Source organism: Acipenser ruthenus, chromosome 7 (genome assembly GCF_902713425.1).
Source record: "Acipenser ruthenus chromosome 7, fAciRut3.2 maternal haplotype, whole genome shotgun sequence".
NCBI lineage: Eukaryota > Metazoa > Chordata > Actinopteri > Acipenseriformes > Acipenseridae > Acipenser > Acipenser ruthenus.
In genome coordinates this window covers 47,873,507-47,896,691 of record NC_081195.1, presented here as the reverse complement: position 1 = coordinate 47,896,691, position 23,185 = coordinate 47,873,507, and the positions used below count along the sequence as shown (strand labels likewise).

At 35.1% G+C, this 23,185-nt stretch overlaps 1 protein-coding gene across 6 annotated transcripts in view; it reads left to right on the top strand.

Annotated features, from left to right (window-relative positions):
• The window catches only part of tafa5a (TAFA chemokine like family member 5a), a 115,956-nt gene that overhangs the window by 20,528 nt on the left and 72,243 nt on the right, over positions 1-23,185 (top strand). The window contains exon 1 of one of the 6 annotated variants that reach the window (XR_004546495.3): positions 7,612-8,621. The exons of the other annotated variants lie outside the window; for them this stretch is intronic. The gene's annotated coding sequence lies outside the window, so the exon portion shown is untranslated. Of the gene's footprint in view, positions 1-7,611; positions 8,622-23,185 lie in introns of those variants that run through there. 6 annotated transcript variants of the gene reach the window in all.

Sequence of the window (23,185 nt, the reverse complement as noted above, 5' to 3'; positions counted from 1 at the left end):
ACCATTCACTTGCCTTCTCAGTGTCTGGTTTTATATTGCATGTTGTTTCTAATAATCTTTTTGTGTTCCAACCTTTATCATCTTAAAGACTTACTTCATGGTGGCCACAGGTCAGTGTGCTGCAAGAATGAATAACCTTACTTCCCCCATATATATGAACAACAAAATTATCTGAACTAACTCTATGCTTAAAGAGCAAGTAGTTTCAAATGTCAATTTATTTATTTGTTCAACATTGCCTTGTCTTTTTTATGTGCAATCCTAGTGGGTGGTTCTGGGTCGTGTTGCTCAAGTAGTGTGTTATTAATAATTTTTTCTCTATAGCTGCTTTTACCTGGATTTCAGCTTGTCTGGAGATCCTGACATTGGACAGCCATTTGCAGTTTAGAAACTCAAAATGATCTCTCTAGTGTCATGAGAATATGGCATACCTGTAGCATGCACATATCATGTACATTTCTGACACTATTGAAAGGTTGCAGCCAGAACATGGTACAGCTAAAATGGATGGGTAAAGCTGAGCAAATAGACTAAAAACTGTTACTTTTTTGCATGGCAACAAGTTCAAAAGCTGTACCGTCTGTTCACAAGGCTTCAGCAGCGAGGCCCCGTTTGCAACGTAACCTTGCACAAAGTTCCACTATAACTAAAGGCATTTGCTATACAACATTTAAATAGATAGATTGAACGTGCAGGACAGCAAGGATGCAGACTTAGTTTACATTGACAGAGAGCATCTACTAAAACACAGATCATCTTTAATCAAGCAGAAAAAAGGTAACATACATTAATTAAAGTATTTATGTATTTTCCAGCAGGTTGATTTGGAACAGAGATTTAAGGTCCTTTGCAAGAGACAATCAGGTTAAAGGAAATCTTTTATCAATTTTCTAATATTAATTAGGTCATTTGAATTTTGAAGGAGAATTTGTCTCCCTAAAAGAAAACTACATTTAATCTCAAATTGCCCAAAAGGGTAATAGCAAAATTGCATGTAAGCCAAGCCAATGTGACCTTTCAACTCTGCTGACCCAAACTACTTCACTTATATATAGAGTAGGTAGGATCACCCAAGCTGAAAAGCCAGTTTGTCACATGGTTTGAATGGAAAGAGGAAGTCTGTTCAGTTCTAGGCAGTTAGAATTTTCCAGACATGCTCACAGACAGGTAAAAACAGATATAGAGAAAATAATAATAATAATAATAATAATAATAATAATAATAATAATAATAATAATAATAATAATATGGGATCAACAGAACCACTCATATAATTTATTTCTTAGCAGACACCTTTATCCATTGTATTACCATAATTGCAAACCTGTCTATAGAATTAGGTGATGTTGCATCTTAACACAGACTTGTGAAAAATGATTTGAGAGAATTAACAGGATAAAATGGACACTGAGTATGTGACTGGACTGTCATTGAAATACTGCTTATTTGGCATAATCTACTGACCAGGTTTCATTATCCTTTAAATTTCCCGAAGAGCCTGTTTCCATAGGTAGTCCTTATACAATGTAAAACAATTTACTTGTGCCCTGAATAATTTCACTTAGGGCAGGTTCATTAAAGGTCATTTCACCAAGGTGAGCATGTTATTTAGAAAGCAGTTAATCTAAGGTGATAGGACAAGTTGTGGATAAGATGCAGTCTCATTCGTATGTAGACATGTGCTAATTTATTCCAGTGAGATTTCAGGGCACTCAGTGTCAACACGCCCACACATAGATGTACATTAAAGCAACAAATATAACAATAATTCACTTAACTATCTAAGAGTGATGTGCAGTTGTGCATTAAAACGACTGCTCTAAAAATAGCTTATGTTCAGTTTGTTAATAACAGTTGAATAAGAAGAGTGACACTGTAAACTGGGACACAAGTAAGGGGAGTTTTTTTTAAAACATCACATTCAATATGCAATATGCAGTATGTGCCTGACTTTGCCCTTATGATTACTAAGATTTTCCCAAGATGGTAAAGGCTGCTCACTTTGGCATTCATCCTGTTAAATACCCCCAATAAAAGACTTCAACCCCCCCCCCCCAAAAAAAAAGTACTAATGTAAACCTGTACAATATATGTGACCATGAACAATATATAACTGTCTCATATTTAATGAACAAATGTTCCCAATGCAACATGAAAATACAGCATCGTAGGCTGATGTTCAGTGGACCAGACTGCCCTAGCTTGAGATCTTTGTCTATGCTTTGTCAACTCTCCTGAGATTAAATCCCACAAACACCCACTTACCCTTTGCAATTCATAATAGATACTGCAAAGGGCAATACTTACCTTGTTCATATTTTTGTTTAATAAGCAGTTTTAATTCAAATCCATGAATTTAAGAACCTTTACATTCAGAATGTGGTGCTTCAAGGGTTGAATCCCTTCATTAATCATGTCCCGCTTTATAATTGATTGCACCTCAATAGTGCAGCCCAGGAAGCTTATTGTGGGAGGTTTCAATTTAAAACTTGTTGGATTAAGACCATGAAGCGTACAGTAGTTTTAATATGTAAATAAATGACTACATTTTTAAGGAATTGACAGAGTTACAAAAAATACAGCATTATGTGCACTCAAGTGTTTTTCTCTGTGTTTCTGTACATTTTTGCTGCACCAGATCTTTATTAGGTGTTTTGAACATATGTGTGTGTCATTTTCTGTCTTTAGTACAAGGGCGTGTCTCAGACATTTAGGGCTGGGAGTTTTATGACAAATGTCTGATTTTTTGGTTTGTTTGTTTGTTTGTTTGTTTAATTCAGAGATGCCTATTTACTCTCAATGTATAAATATGCAACATGAGTGGCAGACCTATCTGCACATCAACTCGTTCAATTGACAGTAGCACTGTGAGCGGCAGAAAATAAAATATTGAACGTGACGGTTACAGACATTATTGTCGTGTCCCCCCCCCCCCCCCCTTGCTGCAGTGGGGGGTTTATTGTATTTCCATAGAAGTTGTTGAAAGGCATCCCTCGTTTTAAAGACATGGCAAGACCTACACCTGCTTTGCAAAGTTTTCCCGTTTTTTTTTTTTTCTTTTCTGAAATATATATATTAGTGCCCCCTCGCTATAACCCGGGTCTCGGGGGACACACAATATGAGCGTTGTAACCGAAAAGTGTTATAAACGGGGGAGGGGGTGGGGGACGCGCGGGACACATAACAACACACATATCTGACTGAAATACAAAATAAAATAACTCCCTCTCTATAATGCACATATAGTGAAGCAAAAATGTAACTTTCCGTGAATGAACCATGCATAAGGCACCATGTAATCAACGCTATATTTTTTACTAAAAGAAAAAAGTAACATTCCCACTCGTGGATCATTTTAATTAGCAGTTTTTAAACTATAAATAGCCTGGCTAAACGGTGGTCGGAAGTTCAGTTCGAAGTGACAGACAAGAAAACTAAGTGCGAGAAGGAGAGCTGGTTGGGAGAGGGAAGAGGGAATGGGCTCGCCCCAGGTTTGGCGGCCGGAGCGAGGCTGAAGGGAAGCTGAAGGGTCTCGTCACCCGGAGAAAGCTGCAGCTCCTCTTGCAGCAAAAAAGTAAATACATTAGGAAAGATAACCATGTAATAGGCCTAATATTTATTTAGTTACAAAACTAATGCTGAATAAGATGTCTGTGTTATAAAGTGCCAGCGCAGCTTTTCTTCAGTTCAGATACTGTATCAAAAGGGAGAGACAGAAACTTAAGTTAGACTGAGAAGTTGTTTATAGTTTGAACACCGGTACTGTATTTACTGTAGTAATATTGCATGAATCACTAGTATAGGGAATTGGGGGACATGCTGTATGAGCATTATATCAGAGGCGCGTTATAACCGAGAGCCTTGTAGCGAGGGAGCACTGTATTCTGTAACACATTTTAGAACAATATTCTACTCCTACTGGCAACTACGTTGTTTAGATATTTATTTGCTTTCAGAAAAAACTGACATTGCCATTTGGTATTATACCTGAAACTCATGTATTAACACTATTCAGTTGCATATCATATCATATTTAAGCACAAATGACAAAATATTTGCACTCCACTTTCTAGCAAGAATGAGATATATATTTTTATATATATAAATTTAGTGGTCGTCAATTGAATTTAACCCCATTTTTCTCCCAATTTCAAATGGCATTATTTTAGGCTCAGCTCACCACGATGCAGCTTACAGGGAAACATTAACTATAAACATTAACTATATATATATATATACAGTACACAAATGATATAATTGTATTGAAACATGTATTTACCTTTTTAATTTAATATGTATCAATATATATTTATTATTATTATTATTTATTTCTTAGCAGACACCCTTATCCAGGGCGACTTACAATTGTTACAAGATATGACATTATTTTTACATACAATTACCCATTTATACAGTTGGGTTTTAACTGGAGCAATTTAGGTAAAGTACCTTGCTCAAGGGTACAGCAGCAGTGTCCCCTACCAGGGATTGAACCCACAACCCTCCAGTCAAGAGTCCAGAGCCCTAACCATTACGCCACACTGCTGCATTAGAACACAAGAGCATAAGAAAGGTTACAAACGAGAGGAGGCCATTCAGCCCATCTTGCTCGTTCTATATATGTATTTGTCATATATGGATATTGCCAGAGCAGACTCATGTAAATTAGTTGCTTGCATAGTGTTGCAATGTATTAAACTATACTTTATTCAAAAAAGACAACTGTAAATAGGAGCTACTTCACATAAATCATTGCAGGAGTAAAACAAAACAACATGCACCACATTATATTTCAGACATGTCATATAAAGGGATAGGACACCAGTAAACAATTTAACTGATTGGATATACAACTGTAATTATATCTTTGATTTCGAAACAGGCTTTAAACAAAAATGGTATTCAGGTGTCATCATAGCAATTAAGTTATGTGCCTTTCCTAATTAAGTAGGAACCAAGTTTATACCCTACTGTGTTACTGTACAACATTGTTTGCACATCAGATCATTGATTTTAGAATAGGGCCAAAGCAGAAAATGGGCCTGTAATAAGAATAATAATAATAGTTAATTAACTGAAGAGTTAAAGATTTGTGAATATGGCCTATCAAAATTCAGTTTTTAGTCTTGATCTGAAGTGGTCTCAGGGACTTTTCACAGCAACGTGTGCACTCTTCCTCTTCATCTTTGGCTAGGGCTTTTGTGTTTCATTAATACTGCAACACATGTATTTCCCTGAAGTATAATTCAAAATGTTTCTTATTACATGATTTGTAGTTCTTTATTTAATTCTAGCCTTTGATCCGGAGGGATGGGAGGAAACTGATTAATAGAAAAAAAAATAAAATCTTCCTTGATATCTCCATTGTAGTTGGTACATGGTAATATTAAGCAGTAGAAATTTGCTCTGAATGCGTACGGTTTGTGCGTGGTGCTGAAGTGACAGCTCCTGCAAAGGGTCACCCATAATATATGACTGAACCGTAGTTTATATTGTGCACAAGGTAAGATAAATATTCATTTGACATCAATAGCGTTACATTTATTTTGTAATTTAACAATTGTTCAGTTTTTGTAATAGTGTAAATACAATCACATTACAATATTAATGGAACTAATTGTGCATACTTACATTATTACACAGACATCACAGAATGTAGATGAAACAGACTACGCTCGAAGTCCTAACTGGGAACAACCGTTAGCTTTGATACCTACCTTCAAGTAGTAATTACTTAAGTCATTCTATATATACTGTTGCCTGGATTTGACCAAATAATGTTTTCATTTACATTTTTATATTAAACTAGTTTACTTTTTTCTTTTCGATTTTTGTTTGCGGGTCATTATTAATTTACAGTATGTAGTACATAATATGCACAATTCATACATTGTTATGAACATTTAAGTACTGTACATATTTTACCATCACATTTTTGCCATGCCAGCAGTGTTTTATTAGATCATCTGCTCGGTTTCCAAAGTTAATGAGAAGAAAATATAGTGAACCTGGTCTAACAGATGTGGATACCATCTGAGTGTATGTTATAAATCACAGAAAGTATTTGCAAGCATGTTGTTTAGTTATGTATTTTGCTCCAGTATAAGTCATTAGTCGTGAGATGATCTCACCTGGCGAGAGCAGAAATGAGACTCTCAATTAGGCTTAGGCTAAAGCAAATGCTTCGGGCCAAAAATCAAAGTATATGAATTGTCGTTATTTTGGATAATATAAAAAATGAATTTACTGGGACATGGTCTATAAATACAATTCTTAGACATTTTAAGAAGGATTTTTGATATTCGGTTGGCTTCCTATTACAATTACATGGCAAAGTAACATGCGTCTTGAAGGGGGATCAGTTCATTACAAAAGCTGATGACGACCCCCTCATCCGTCTACAATAATAAGGCAGAGTATATGGTAACCTTTTGTTAAGAATTGTGCTACCTTTGTCAGATTCACAGGATTGATCTTTCATCCACAACCCCAGTACTTGGACATTAATATTCACGATCACTCAATGTGGCATGCTATAATTATAAAATTGCTTTAGGTAAATGTTTGGTAAATTAGTCATTTTGTTTATTTGTTAATATCCCTTGAAGTGTGATTTGACGGATCCCCCTTTTCTGGAATATTACGGGGAGGAATTAAGCATTTTTGTTTTACCAACTTCATTCTTTAATTTTTGTTGTGCAAAACTGTTTAAATGGATTTCTTAAGAGTTGCTATTCACAAGGAAATCCAATGGAGGCGCTAGAGCTTTAGTTTTGCTGGGGAAATATCAGCAGTAAGCTGGTTTATTGTAGTAAGGTTCTTATGACCGCATGCAGTGTTGTTGTTAATTGACAAGATGATGGTCTGTATTGCATCAGTGTATTTTGAAATTAAATGTTTTATTTTAATTGCATGCGCTCATTGTCATGGCCTAAGGAGTCTAAGCAATAACTGTAGGCGGGTAAACTATAGGTATTTATTAGAGGCGTTTATAAGTACACTATAAGTACACTATCCTGTATACAGATGTGAGAGGACTTGGTCACACTGTAAGGCTAACACGACAGATTATCAATTCTGTCTAAAAGAGTTAAGTTGTTTTCTTAGAGCTTTTAACAGTAACTGTACTACCCTCAAAGATAAGCAAAAATACGCAAGCAATACACTAACCTTTTCTTTTAACTGCGTGTTCTTTTAAACACGAACAGAACAGCGAGACTATTATATGGAGTTATGTTTTATTTAGCATCGTTCCATCTAAATAGCACCACCAATCACGCAATATCAGCCACACAGTACTGTATCAAATGAGGCAAGACATTTAACTCACACTCGGTATGAAAACAAATGAAGTAGCATGTTTTAGCAACACAAAAAATAAAACATATTCTAATATTGAGAAAGGCGTTTGTCAAAGAACACAACGTTTGTATTAACTTTAGTATTGGCTCACACAAGCCCCACTCATTTGGCGGCTTCTTTTGTAATGATTTGATGGTTATGTGAAAATATTTTAAACAGTGTTGCACTGGATAGACTCAGTAGTGGGTAATAGCATCAAGTTGAAAAAGCTACGCATTTCTGTGACGTGACGTCAGCTTGAGAGTGGAGTGAAAGTCAGGCTTGGATCTGCAGCGTTTAAATAACAGGGGCAAGCCTGGGAAGCTAGCAAAGAGCAAGAGATCATGGACAGATCAGACTGCAAGAAACTGAGCATTAATTACAGATGAACGACCTTCTGTTGGAGAGTAAATTAGAAAAGCTCCAACAACGGATTTGAATTTGATCAACCGCGGATCTGAAAAGAACTGCACGAAATCCCCACCTGATAGGCATTTTTGTCATGTCTCCAATTAATACCAATAGCACAACAAGATCCGAGGAAGCGTTTAATAAAATGGAGCAGATGCAGAGCACACTGACTGCGATGTGCAAGAAATTAAGGGGAACTGATGCTGGAGCATGTTAGGAATGCAATTGTTTTTCAAAAGACATTCCCATGCGGAAAACAGTAAGACAAAACTCAAGAACTGCTGCTGAGGGGCATGGTGGAAAAAGTCTCTTATCACCCCTAATGATCTGTAATGCAGTATATATTTAAGAAATACCTGAGCTCTGTGAATTTAAACTGATGTGAGCAGCTTCAGTAAGTGAATTGAATGAAAAAGAATTAACAATAACAAATAAGCTGACAAAGGAAGGTGGAAAAGCAGTTGGAAAACCACAGAAATGCGATGAGATACTTTCAGCTCAAGATTTAAATTCTGCCTAATAAGACTGCAAACATTTTATTGGACAGGGCTTTTATTAAATTCATCACAAATTCCGCAACATATGATGAACATAAACGACATTAATGGATCACTCTTCTTTTTTCATTTTAACTTCGTAAACGGACAAAAGGATTCGGAGATAATTGTCTTTTTTTGGTGGGAAGGATCAACTCTGAAAAGAATGACATCTTAATGCATAATTTGAAGATCACTTGATTATTGTGTGTTTTTTTTTTTTAATTGAGTTTGAGACCACGATGCAGCTCCTGAAAGCTGTGTGGGCTTTAGCTGGAGCGGCAATCTGCTGTTTCGTTATTTTTGTGATCCACTCACAGTTACTTAAAGAAGGTAATCCTTATGTAATTATTTTCTGTGCATATGTAGCGATATTATGCAACGCTTTTGGCTCTGTGTTTGTTTGCAAATTGTGCTTCAGTTCTAGAAAATCAGGGCAGTTACCACAGGATAAGAGTTACCAGGCAAAATGCATGTCCTATGCTGCACATGTATTTATACAATTTCTAAAATAAATCATAGCCTTATGAATAAATACTTTTGGGGGAGGAGTATACAGTAAGAACACTATTCTAACAAACAACTGTATAGGGCCTACAGTTTCTCTAACAATATTTTTTGGTAACAAAAAAACACATCTTGATTGATGTATTTTGGTAAACTAATGCAAACGTGCACGACTAACATCAATCACATTTATAATTAATTAAAAACAAACATCACTTTCTCAGGATAACAGAATGATGGCGTGCATAACAAATCGAATCGGCAGTAACTTGGGAAATGTGGTTAGCTTAGTGGGTGAAAATGTAACGGAGAATCTTATTTTAAACTTATCCCGTGCAATTTATTTATCAAGGTAGTCTTCAATAGATGGCACTAGAGTCCTACCAAAGGGCAACACTGAGGTCAAAGTGTAATCATTTTGATTTTATTATAGACGTATTTCCCCAAAACTGACACGTGTTAGAAAATGTAATATTTCTGAAGATAAGTGTTAAAACACTTGTAATATATTATACTTTCAAGCACACTGATCTAAAGGAAATTATCAGATAAGCTATCCTAAACAGAGCAGCAGCATCACCCAAATTGCCGGGATATATATCAATATGAGTTTAATTGCAGGTCACATAGTGTTTGTGAAAATGAAAGAACAAACGTCTAAAATGTGTGTGTTGAAATTACACTGAACATGATCTGACCATAATAAAGAAACAAAATAGACAGTAGTACTCGCATATGTAATAAGTACAAGAGCGAAAGGTACTACAATACGGTTGCTTTTTATTAATCTTGTAATTTTATACCTTAAAATAATTTGGGACACTTTATAAAAAATGTTATGCATATCAATACACAAACCTCTGCCTTGTTCTGCACGATTGATGTGGTGATGGGGATTGCAATAATATTTAATGGTTTCGCTTTTCTAATGAGATTAGTTATGTATTGCATTTCGCTGACCGTTTGCTTGAAAAATCAAATACAAAATTGACATTAAACTACGTTTGACTTCACTGTAGCCTTTAAATGCATGCCGAATTTTAAATTATTACAAGAAAACAAACAAAAAAAGAAAAACAGATTGACAATAGTTTGATAATCATACTGCAGTTGGTAGGCCTTGATTTGAAAATGAACTTGTTGGGCCATATTTAAAAAAGTCATAGCATGAAAGATCATATGACTAGCTTTAATATATATATATATATATATATATATATATATATATATATATATATATATATATATATATATATATATATTGGTTGTTTTGATGTAAGAGCTGAAATAATTGAAATATTTTATAGTTGTTTTGTCAGTTTTAATTTGTCATGTTTTTGCATGTTCAAATAAATATTTGAAAGACATGGAGACATTCCAAAAGCAAACTATGCATTATATATATATATATATATATATATATATATATATATATATATATATATATATATATATATATATATATATAATGGGTTAGGGTTAGGGATTATATATATATATATATATATATATATATATATATATATATATATATAAAAATAAAAAGAAAAATACTTTTGATTCTGTATGGAAGTTCAAATTAATTATGTTAGGCAGTGCTGTACTGGCAGCCTGAGCAGGATAGAGCACAATCAACACTTGTTCATGGATGTGGGAAGTTTTTTAAAAGGCCATTTTTATTTCTATGTTTTGGTGTCTACGAAGAATGGGTGTTGTGGGGTGCCATTTTTCCACACTTGGGCCTTTGTGTGAAAATGCAGGTCATTCCTTGGCTAATCCTTTCCCCAGTCCATTCTGTCTTTCAGTGTTGAAAAGGAAGGCTGAGCTGTGAAGCAAGAAAGAGGCATTGTGATATGTAATTGCAGCCCCATGCTTGTCTGATATTTGACAGAAAGATTTAGTGGGATTTCACAACTTTGTTAGAGTACTAAAAATCACTAAGCATTTTTGTATTTCAATGGGTAGGGTTAAGCAATAATATAAACTGAATATTAACAAAAATAAAACTGTTTACAAACGCTCATACGGAATTAGTTTTCTGAGAATGATCTGTCAAAATAGAAAACACAGTTAATGAGTTGGGTGCATCCACATGACCATCAACCTGCAATGATGATTTACTGCAGAAGGATCTGTCAGTTAATTTTAGATTGTATTAATCTTTAAGGATGTAGTACACATCTTTAGTGGAGATTAACATTAGCTTTAATAACTGTCTTATTGATAATCCATATGCCACAAGTTTCATTTCATAATAAATTCTTAACAAAATGTTGACAGAAATGTGTGTGTGTGTGTGTTTATACTTGTATAATGCAATTTGTACATATTTTTATATCCAGCAAGTATAACTTTAGCCTACATGTAATTAGGTTTTGCAGACTCACAAGTCATACATTATTTACAATTGCAATTAGGTTTGTTAATCCTTCTAGAATTTTTTATTTTTTTTAATTCAAGCACTAACATTAATTTATCTATTTTTAAGGAGGTAGACAGACATATATTTCAGTTTTTAAACAGCAACCATTGGAATAACTAATCTTACAGGGTTTTAGTTACATAAAAAAAAAACTTTTTTGTGAAAGGACTGAAAAGACCAAATGTTTTGGGGGCAGTTAGGATGAAGCTATTCAAGCAGCAGTGAATTGGTTTGATTCCTATTGATAATATGGAAATGAGTTGGATGAGTATGTTTGTTTTCATTTATTTTTGTCATTGCCTGAAATTCTGGAAACAATGAACAATCTGATGATATGTAAAGTGATGGGCAAAAGCAGATTTTTGTCTACACATTTCAGTTAAAAAAAAAAAAAAAAAAGTGCTGTTGAACTGTCAGGATGTTTTTTTGCAAGTTTATTTCTGTTCATTATCTGACATGGGAATTCTGTGAATTCCTGGATCCTGCAAGGCTGGAGGTTGTCTTTCTTTGTGATGGGAACCGCATCCACCACTGTTGTCAGAGTAGAGCTGGAATTGAGCTGTTCTTCAGCAGTTAACCCAATCCACATCTGGTGGAATTGAACCTAGGTGACCTCAACATAGGTGACAGAATTAAAGTTTAAACCAGTACTATTAAATACTACTAGAATTGTCTGCTTTCTAGTGTAATAATTAAACCAAGTCATTTGGACATGCTACAGTGATGAGAGATGTGTTATTACATTAAAATGAGTAGAAATGTGAAAAAAAAACAGAATTGTTGTGCTTGTATTATAACCCTAATACAAATATTCCTTAAAATGGCAAGCCTTTTTGGTGTGTAGCTAATGATGATCTCCTTACTAGTGTATATATGTTTAACTAGAGAGCTTTACATCGCTGAACAGATTCAAAGCCTCTTTAGAAGAACATGTAGATCATGTAAGAAGGATTTAGACTTTTCTTTTTACTCAAAGTGCTTACGGCTTAAGTGACATAACAATATTAATTTGAAGTACTTTAATGTTCTTTAGTAGAGACATGCAAGTGAGCTTACTTTTAATGTACCTGAAAAGTGTTTTTATCTAACTTGTGCCCAGCCCTCACTTGTTGAAGATTTCACATAATTGCTAACTAAAAACAATTAGGCTAAGATGACTTAAACAAACATGTTCCACAGTCCATTGTCAGAATCTTATTTACGTGGTTCTATCATTTAGTATTTTTCTAGTGAAAGTGACTTGAACCTTAAAATCTATATTGCTCATATTGCATGCATGACAGTTCCTATATGGTCGGATGCATAGGAACAAAGTCCCAATATTTGCCCATAGAATTTTTTTTAAAATTATTTTGCACAGTAGAGTTAGTGAAAACCACACGCTGTGCTCTTCGTGCGGCTGACAATCTGCTGATCACTAACTTATACAAAAGTAAGAACACTTCATTATGTCTTTTTACTGGTTGTGTCGTGTTGAGTTGGGGGGGGGGGTTACGTCTTTTATATGATAATGAGTGTTTTTTGTGTGACTCCTCCCATGTGTATGATGCGTATGACTACCACCCCCCCCCCCCCCCCCCCCCGCTGAACAGTTTCCAAATGTTGGCAAGTGTGATATTGTTAAATAAAAGCAGTAAGCCAGATTATACTTGTATCTCAAATCAACAAAACCTTTGCTTTAGGTCCAAGATCATAATATTGAATCCCACTGATGGAAAGTAGTTTAATTCAAAAGTACTTCTTATAATAATAATGATAGTAGTTATAGCCTTCCTTTTAAACACTGAATTGATTTTGAGTTAAAAAAAAAAACATCTTTTACTAGACACATTGGGCCATATTTTCAAAGAGTTTACTCCAGTCTTTAAGTCCTATTTTCTGGAAGATGTAAAATGCCTGTTAATTAGAACCAAACAGATAAGAAATATATAATTAAAGTTCTCTACTCTCAAGGTGTTTGTTTCTCATTTTGTAACATTAAGATGGATTTTTCTCCTTTAAAAAAAAATAGGAAAAAGAATGGAGGGAAAGCTTTGAAAATATGGCCTATTTTGTTTTAACATGAAGTTCGTATTATACTTTGCTGAGTGAGGAGTTAGCAGTGGCAGAAGCCTACTGGCACAATTTTAGCGTAGCACATTAACAAATCGCTTCTGTGCTATGATGGGGTCAAGTGGATTGTTTCCTGTAAACAGCCATAGTTTATCAATATATAGATTTAGTAACTAATGGAAATTATTGGGTGAAGATTATACGTTACACAGATATTTCTGGAAATAATCACAACTGATAATTCAGATAGTAAATGTTATGTTTAGTGAATGTGCCGCCGCCACCAGCTCTGTGGCCGTACTTTAAGCAACCCGTATTAATATTATTATTATTATTATTATTATTATTATTATTTATTTCTTAGCAGACGCCCTTATCCAGGGCGACTTACAATTGTTACAAGATATCACATTATACATTATTTCACATTATACAGATATCACATTATTTTTACATACAATTACCCATTTATACAGTTGGGTTTTTACTGGAGCAATCTAGGTAAAGTACCTTGCTCAAGGGTACAACAGCAGTGTCCCCCACTGGGGATTGAACCCATGACCCTCCGGTCAAGAGTCCAGAGCCCTAACCACTACTGCACACTGCTGCCCCCATATCTCAGAAAGCATTTGAGACCTTGATGCAGACTTCATATTGGCAGTATTATATACTGTAAACAATTTCAATATACTTCAGTGTGAATATACTGTAGGTCACCCTACATCCTACTACAGTTGTCTCTGGCGAAGTGTTCTCCATTGGGCACAAAATGCCAAGGCCAGTCACAATATGAATCAATAAATACAAATGTATTTATTGCTTGTCATGATCCACGTGCATCAACAGTAGGCAAGCTATGTTAATAAACTATAATAAAACTAACTGACAAACTAACATTAATAAACTAACTGAGAAACTAAATTTAACAAAGCACCCGTACATACAGTAACAATGCAGCAGCGGCTCTAACAGTAATTATGAATAAGATCATTAATTTTAACACACTCATTATTAACACAGCACCCCTATACAAGTTAAATGTAGCAGCAGCTCTAGATTACTCTTGCGATGACAAGTCAGTTCTGAAAAGGGGGGGGGGGGGGAGGGTATAATACAATACATGCCACTCTTTCTAACTTTACAGTTGCTCCAGCCTTTTTGTTTTAATGGGGCAAGCACATATTGTTGGTTAATTGAAAAAACACATTGTCAGACTTTTTATTAGTCACAAAAAAGCTGCAGTCTGCCAAAAACACTAACTTAAACTTGGGTACATGTGTAATTCATTTTGGTAACTGAAGAGAATATTGGTGTGAATTTACTCATGAAGAAATGATTGAAGCAGCTATAATAAACCCCCTCAGATGGAACTGTGACAAAGCTGAATTGAATGATTGTATTATTTCAGGACAGGTGTATCCATACTTACGTAGGCTACGTACACACACACTGCAGTTGGCTCGACAACCGTATTTACAAACGGCAGTCGCTGGAGTTGTGTGTTGTACACACACACCTTTCATTACTGAAGTGAGTGCAGTCCCTGTTGTGTGAGAACATGGAGGCTGTGTTTCTGTTTATGCTTTTGGAAGGAAGTACTGTACGTAAGCGATCGAGAGCTCGTCAATCACAGCTATGCTCTTTTCTGCAAAACCACCGTCATGGTACTGCACTACTAAATACAGTGGTGATGTGCAGTACCATGACGGTAGATCAAAACATTTGGGCGATCTTCTGTCCAGAAGGCTTGGGGGAACGACTTGAGTGGTTTCCAAGTGACTGGATTGAAAATGTACGCATGTCTAAGGAGTCTTATATGCGTCTTTGTCAATGAGACATTTCCTGGAGTGCCAAAACACATAGATGAGACGTTCGGCATAGGTAGAAAAATGAGTTGCGGTCGCACTGTGGCGTTTGGGGATAAAATTGTCCCATACTGTTTTATTTAAGTTGCAAAACCAAAAATACTTTTTTTTTTCTTACAACATAATATACAACTATACTTTTATTAAAAAAAAAAAAGTATATTATATGTATGCACTATTTACCATTATGAATTTACTATTCATCAAGATTACAAAATCAACTTGGCTCATCAGACACCTAAAATATATATATATATATATATATATATATATATATAAATAATAAATGTTTTAGCCATGTTTCACTTGGAAATGTCTGATAAACAATGACATCATTAGTTGCGCAGAAATCCACTGAGCACCAACTGTGGTTGTGTTATTATTATTTATTTCTTAGCTGACACCCTTATCCAGGGCGACTTACAATTGTTACAAGATATCACATTATTTTTACATACAATTACCCATTTATACAGTTGGGTTTTTACTGGAGCAATCTAGGTAAAGTACCTTGCTCAAAGGTACAACAGCAGTGTCCCCCACTGGGGATTGAACCCACAACCCTCCGGTCAAGAGTCCAGAGCCCTAACCACTACTCCACACTGCTGCTGTGTTAGTGCGGTTGTAATACACACACACAGTTAGTGCGCCTTAACTAACCGAACTGAATTAATAACCTCACTTGATACTTGTTCCGAACAGGACTAACTACTGCGGTTGTCGCTGCCCTTTGTAACTGAACTGTGTGTGTATACAAACTGTATTAAGAGCAAACGGTGAACTCACAACCGCATTTAACCTGTGTGTGTACGTAGCCATAGTGTGCTAGTTATTGTGTATTTAAGAACTCCTTGCCATCTTAACATATATTAGGAGCCAGGTCAGGTCTATAAACTTTACTTTTCCAGTTGTGTATACTGTACATGGGTCATTCAAATTTGGCCCAATCTCACAGCCAAAGGGATCATGTGAGTAAAACTTTCAGACCTGTCAGTCAACAGATCGTTTCCATGGCAATGGTTGTATCCACGCTCACGCATGTCGGCATTTCGCCCATAAATTACAGCATCACGCACCGTCCTTATATTTGTTAATTCACCTTGTCAGCCTGTAAAGTTAACAATTCCTTAACTAATTCCGGACTCCAATTACTACCTTGTTCTTGTTCAGCCATTGTATTTGTAAATATGTACCTTATGTAGCACTGAATATTTTCAGTTTAGTAATGCACCAATGTACTGTATTCACAATAGCTGTCACAAACCATTTGTATAATGCAGAGTAGCAAAACATATCAGAATTTTACAGTCTAGGTTATTACATTTCCATAACCTCTAAGCCATTAATGGTATTACCATTTAAAATATTTCTTCACAATTCATCACCACAATCTGTATACATGTGCACAAGGTTGTTGGGTAAATCAAACCCTTAAATACTTGGAATGAATGTATAGCATTCCATGTCTTTTAAGTTAAACGGTTTGGACATTTACCATAACGAGAAGGGCCTTACCCGATTTTAAAGCCCTCTTTTGAGGGTTTTGTTACTATGGGGGGAAAAAGGATATTTAATGATTTTCTGTATTTGTTTTTTTTCTTGATTTTATGCAACACCTAATTTTTGTTGCAAATGAATACAAATGTTTTCCTCAATATTCCATGAGTAATGCGGTTTGCTCTGTGTTCTGGTAGCCTTCAGACTTCAGAATCCTAGCATTGTGGGTATTTCCAATAGCCTAATACCTCATTAAAAAAAAAAAGAAAAAAAAGTAACTTTTAATTAGGATTTGCGTTTGTGTATTTGTGTAAGTTACAGTATTTAAGTTACCATTAATTTCAGTAATTAAAAATATGTAGTGGTCTACATGTGTTCATGCTAATCATGCTGTTTGTTCAGTAACTTGTTAATAAAGTTTATTCAGTCTCCTGGCTTTGTTAGAGAAGAGAGCATATTGTCTGTTATTGATATGCTAAAATAAAGTTGCTGTAAGTAATCAGTCTGAATCCGGTTGTTTGATTTCTATAATTTGTTATTCAAACCGGAGACTGGTTGCTATTGCTGTTGTGCTTACTGTGTTGCGGCTGACAGCAAACACTATATTCTCGTTTTTATTTATTAATTTGACCTTATTTGCTAAACTAAATTTGAATAGATTGATTGAACGTGTAGGACAGCAAGGAAGCAGACTTGGTCTACATTGGCAGACAACATTCAAAGAGTATGTACTAGAACAGAGATTTTCTTTCTTTCATCAAGATTAGGGACCAGATATTGACCTATCAGGTTAAATGAAATCTTCAATCCATTTTCGAATCTATGTTAAGATTAATGCTCCTGCGCACGCCCACTTCTAGGCATGAAACAAAGGCTGAAAGAAATTATAACTCCTACTGTATCACAAGAGCAGTCATACCAGAGTAGTACAGAAATCCTGAAGGTGTATTTAATTTCTCTAGGATATCACTGTCATCACATCATTTTCTAGTTTGAACTCCGTGATAAAACTGTTTGAAAAATGCAAAAAGGATAATTTTAACTTTAAGAATTGCATAAGAAACTTTTATATTTGAAAACCGTAATTTCTTATGCGGTTGCCTGTACCTGATTAAACTGCTTTTAGTAGAAGCATACTCTATAGAAAACCTGCAGACAATACACATTTGGTAATGTGTTTTTGTGCTGCTGTTCACCTTTTTTTTTTTTTATTACCAGTTTTCAACTTTTAGCTTAATTAATTTGCATTGTGAAGTGTTTGCTATTTTTATGAATATTTATTTCCCTGTGTATTATTGATCCAGAAGCACATTTGAACTGCCTTTGAATGCCAAATAGAAAATTAAATATCAAATGTGACAAAAAATTTGAGGGGGAGGCGGGAGAAGATGAGTTTACGATTTATACACTATGTGCTCTGTAATGCTTATGTTTAGTTTTAAAACAATTCTATTACAATGTACTGTACATACATTGTATTGATTGTAATTGGTTGTTATTTTTTTAAAATATACTTATTATTTTTTAGAAGTTAGTTATTCTGGATACAATAAAATGCATACACCCTGGCAGTAACAACTAGACATGTCAACAAAATAAAAAAAAACAATGAATTTCCATAATTAATGAAAGTACACAAATTTAATACATTATTCCAAGCGCATGATTCTGTGAATGCAAAATAATGGGAATACCAGAGACTGGGGACATTCCATAACAGCCATAGGACCATAGCCTGTGTTTATGGGGACCAGGATATTAGTCCATTAAGGAGCAGTCCTAGATTTTTACATGATGTCACATTCTAGGAATAGGCCAGTGTGACAGAGAGAAAATGAACCTTGGTTATAAATCTCCCTCCTGACCTGTGAGGGCGCTGTGGAAAAGGAACAGCGTACCTTGGACTGGAAAGTCTGACAATTAATTCCAAGGAAAGTTGGAAGTTGGCCATCTGGAAAGGGAAGCGATGTGGTGATCGCAGATTGGAGAAAGAGATTGCACTCGTTAACCAAGGGGGCGTGGCCAAGCGTTCTGTTGCTTTTGTTATGGTTACGGACGTACCCAAAGGACCATGAATTATACTGTGAGTGTTTGTTTGTTTTTGTTGTGTCTAATTATTGCTTGTTTTGTTATTGTTAGATGGCTAAACATGTACCAGGAGCTGTCGCTAAAGGCACTCACTTTGGACTTGTGACCATGTTGTGTTTTGTGTGTGTTTATTATTTCGGGACTGAACCCCTGGGGTTGTACTGTGTAGTACACATCGTTGTGTACTACAATTCAGTATTATTTACAGTTGTCAAGTGACTTTGGATTATAAATAATCACTCCTGCAAACCACTTTGCCACAGCCAGTTATACCACAATTACCATGACTCGTGTTTCGTCCTATAAAGCTAAAGTGATGAATTTTTAGCGTGAAATTAGGACATCACTCAGCTTCCAGTTTTGTTTTCAGTTTTTGGAATGTTATTAAAATTGAAGTTGGTATAACCCATTATATCCAGGGTAAAACATGCTGATAGCTCTGGACAATATTCATTTTATGCTGGGAACTAGTAACTGTATTCCCGAACTCAACAAAGCCAATACATTGTCACTGGCTCAGACGCATCATTTTTTTTTTTTTTTTTTGTTACTTTTTTTTCATTAAATTGAAAGAGAATAAAATAGAAAAACTAAATTGGCATGTAATGAATATCTTAAGGCAGGGGATGTCATATTCTCCCATTCCCTCAACCTTGAATAAATTGCATGCCCTTAATAATTTCATACTTTAAGTAATAGAAGAATGAGGCCAACTTGTCATACAGTAAGATAAAATAATCTTAAACTAACCAATATCTATTTTCTAATCTCATTATTCATATTAATTCCATTGTGCCTGACATACTAATAATGTTCTACCACCACAGACAGATAAACATACAAATATGGCAAGTTGGCTATAGAGGTGTGGTATAATACATCTATGAAACTTAATTTGTTCCAGTGTTTCATTATTTTTCATACCATAAAGATTTTTGAAATGATAGAACACAAAGAAATGATTATATGTCTAAGAAAGCTCTAGTTTTTTGCTCTAGTTTAAGTAACTAATATAATTCAAGGTCTATCAAGAACTTTTCTCCTTTGAAAAACGGAATAAAAAAACTGAAAATATAACCCAATGCTGCTATTTCTAAAAGAATGTAGGAAACTGGATTAGCCTTGGTTAGCACTCCTTTTAGGATGTTTTTTGCAAGCTTTATCAACTGAACTATCTATGTGTCTCCTTTTTCTTTCCTTTAAAAAACACTGTTTCCAATAACACCGAAATAGATTATATTGAAATGTTACTGTAGACGGCTATGTTCCATATGGTAGGTGTCTGGAATAGGGCAAGGCAACTAAATGCACAGAGGGAGACTGGTGCAGATCCTGGATGTGACGTGATGGACCTGACAAATTTCATACTTCAATGTCAACCAGCCGGAGAACTAGTCACTTCGGGAACCAGTCCCAATCAGATTGCACCACAGATATAGCTGTAAATGTCATAGGATACCCCCTGGTCTGTTGCAGTATCTGTTGGTTTAGTTTTATTGAATCATACTGTATGAAGCAACATAAACAACCAGATGTAGTGAAATATCAGTTTGTGATGGGGCAGGACTGTCTTTGTGGTAATCGCCACTTGCCGCAAGCACATTTAAAAAAAAAAAAAAAAAAAAAAAAAAACCTACCATAAAGGCTGCTACACACCAGATACGACGCAACACACAAAAACGTGCAGCAGTGCGAAAACATTACGACTAGGGAATTGAGCAATCAGAGATGTGCTTCAAGGCATGTGGTCCATCAGGGTGAAGCAGTAACTAAAATGACAGAGGAAAAAATAATACTTGCCGTAGAAAAATACCCAGAGCTTTATAACAAAGATCATCGCAATTCTAAAGATACAGAAATGAAAGATAATGGGAATTCATTTAGAAGGAACTGAATATGCCTGTTATGTATGCTTTATTGACATGTATGTTGAAATACCGTCGGAGAAGACACTCATAATTTGCTAATCATGTTGGCGAATATGAACCAGTCTTGATAGTTTTGTCAATAGCAATTTTAATAGTTTTATAGATCTGGCAGTTTGGAAAGTCTAAGATAAATGCTGATCAGAGCTTGTGAAACCAGCTATAACAGGATTAGGGGTAATGGGCACTACTCATATTTCAATTTAGTATCTTATTAGTTTACATCATTTCATGAACCTGGTTGATTTGCATTCATATAATAATAGCAAAAAAGGCAACTAGAAACATTGAGTGGAATAAAACAAAAAAAAGGCATGGTCAGTTATTGCAGTCTGTGTCACTGGCTTTGTCAGCAGTACAAATAAGAATATTGGACATGGGTTTACAATAATGTTGGTTATCTGGGGAGAATAATACACACCACCTGCTGCCACAGTTTCATTCATAAACATTTTTTTTCCAATGTTTGGATAGAGCCGACCTATAACCCAATGTTTTTCATTTGATAGTGCTTATTTACACATTGAAGGAAAAAGTATAGCATATTTTACATTTTATTGCATAATAAATGTTTCTTTACAGGTTAGGTTTTGAAATGCAAAATAGCCATTCTTTCAAAGTTCTCATTAATATTTTGCATTTCTATAGTCATTTGCCATATTACACAGGAACAATATTTCGTCTTGTGTACACGAGAATGATTAGTGATAAGCAAAGACTTGAATAATAAAAAGGCAACACCTAATATTGAATAATTTACATTTATAAATAAAGTTTCTAATCTGCTTTGCTTGCTGAATAAATGATAAACCATTGCTTATATACACCGTATGCCTAAAGGCAATGTTCACACCCAGCATAATTAAAATAAATATACTTCTGAGAGACAGTTCAAATTGCCTACATTCAATTTAAATGCTGAGCAGTTTTAAGAGGGAACACTTCAATTAATATAATAATTTGCCCTTGGGTTTGTCTTCTAAGCACTATCCTACTCTGTTGTCACTTGTGGTGTTAAATTGTTTGTAACATCTTGGTTATAAAAAACCTGAAATTAATATTGGCACACACTTAAATAATATTGTTGGCATTACATGTGATTTACACTTGAAAAACATGATGCTATGATCTGGCTTTCCTTTCAATGTGTACGTGTAATGTAGTACTGTATACTTATACTGGCAACAATCCTAATCCTTTGGGAATGTTTGTGACTTAAGGGCTTATGTTGTTGTTCCACTTGGATAAACCTAAGTGGTGAAAAAACTTGAGCAGTGAAATTTATTTTGCTGTCTAGGTGGGGGGGGGGGGGGGGGGGGGGATAGGGTGTACAAACCCAGAGGTAAACACAGTTGCAGTGGTTGCCATTGAAAACATAGGCAGTTTAAGTACTGGTACAGTACCTTCAGGTTCAGTGAAAACATGGCGCTGAGACAGCTGTTTGTATGCCTTTTATTTGTTAACTGTTTTGCTATCCAACATGAAATGTATAACTGATGTACTGCACAGATAACTTAGTAATGAACCATTCGGAACACCTTAAGGCATGTTAGTGTATAATGACCACTTTGTGGAATGGGAAGGGATAGTATTGACAGCAGAATGGTTGGCAAATTACTGGAATCCTGCTGTGATCCTTGTTGGTTACTATTGGTAACAGATAAGTGTGTTTCCTCTTTCTTTCTGAAAAAAAAAAAAACATTGGTTGGGTTTACATCAACTTGCCTCATGTGCAATGAATACCAATGACGATTCATTACACACAGCATTGAATTCTTTAGAGTATTTTCATTATGACTTGTGTATTGGTCTTATTTACATTAGGTAACGTTATGGAAGATCGCAGAAGCTTTGTACGCCTTATAATACAACAGTTAATTTTACTATTTATTTTGTAGCCCAGAAATTTAAATAGGTTTCATTTTAAGGTAGGACAATATGTGTTCTTTTACTGCTCGTTAGTATTTTGTCTTCATGGGACTCCAGTCCAGCCTCACAGTTCAGGTCATTTCAAACCAAAAGAGTAGTGTTCAAAGTGTCAGCGTTCGGCGTATTTTGACGTCCTCAAGTTGGCTTCACACCAAAGGTGTCAGTGGCTACATCTACAATAAAAATAAAGGTAGCATACTATTGTTCCTGAAAACAAAATATCCCTTGACCATTGATCCTTTTTATATTTTGACAAGGGTGTCATTTTATGGTCATTAAGGAGGGGCTATGCAAATGTTTCATATAGCATGCATCATAAGAACACACCAATAATTAAACGTGCATTGCATTAAAAAAGGCATTTACACTGACTAAGATTTTGGAATGATATAGAAATGTTCCAATTCTCCAAGGGTGGTTAAATGTAACTGTTTGTAAAATGTTTAAATGAAGATTCTCTCATAGCGAAAGGGATTCCTTAATGTGCTGTGCTAAAGTTGTGCCAACATGCTACCACTACTGCTTATTCAATTACATTTATTTAAGGTAATATGTGCTTTGTTTTTTAGTTACACAGGAATGCAAATGTCAGAACCACTAGACTGTATCTTC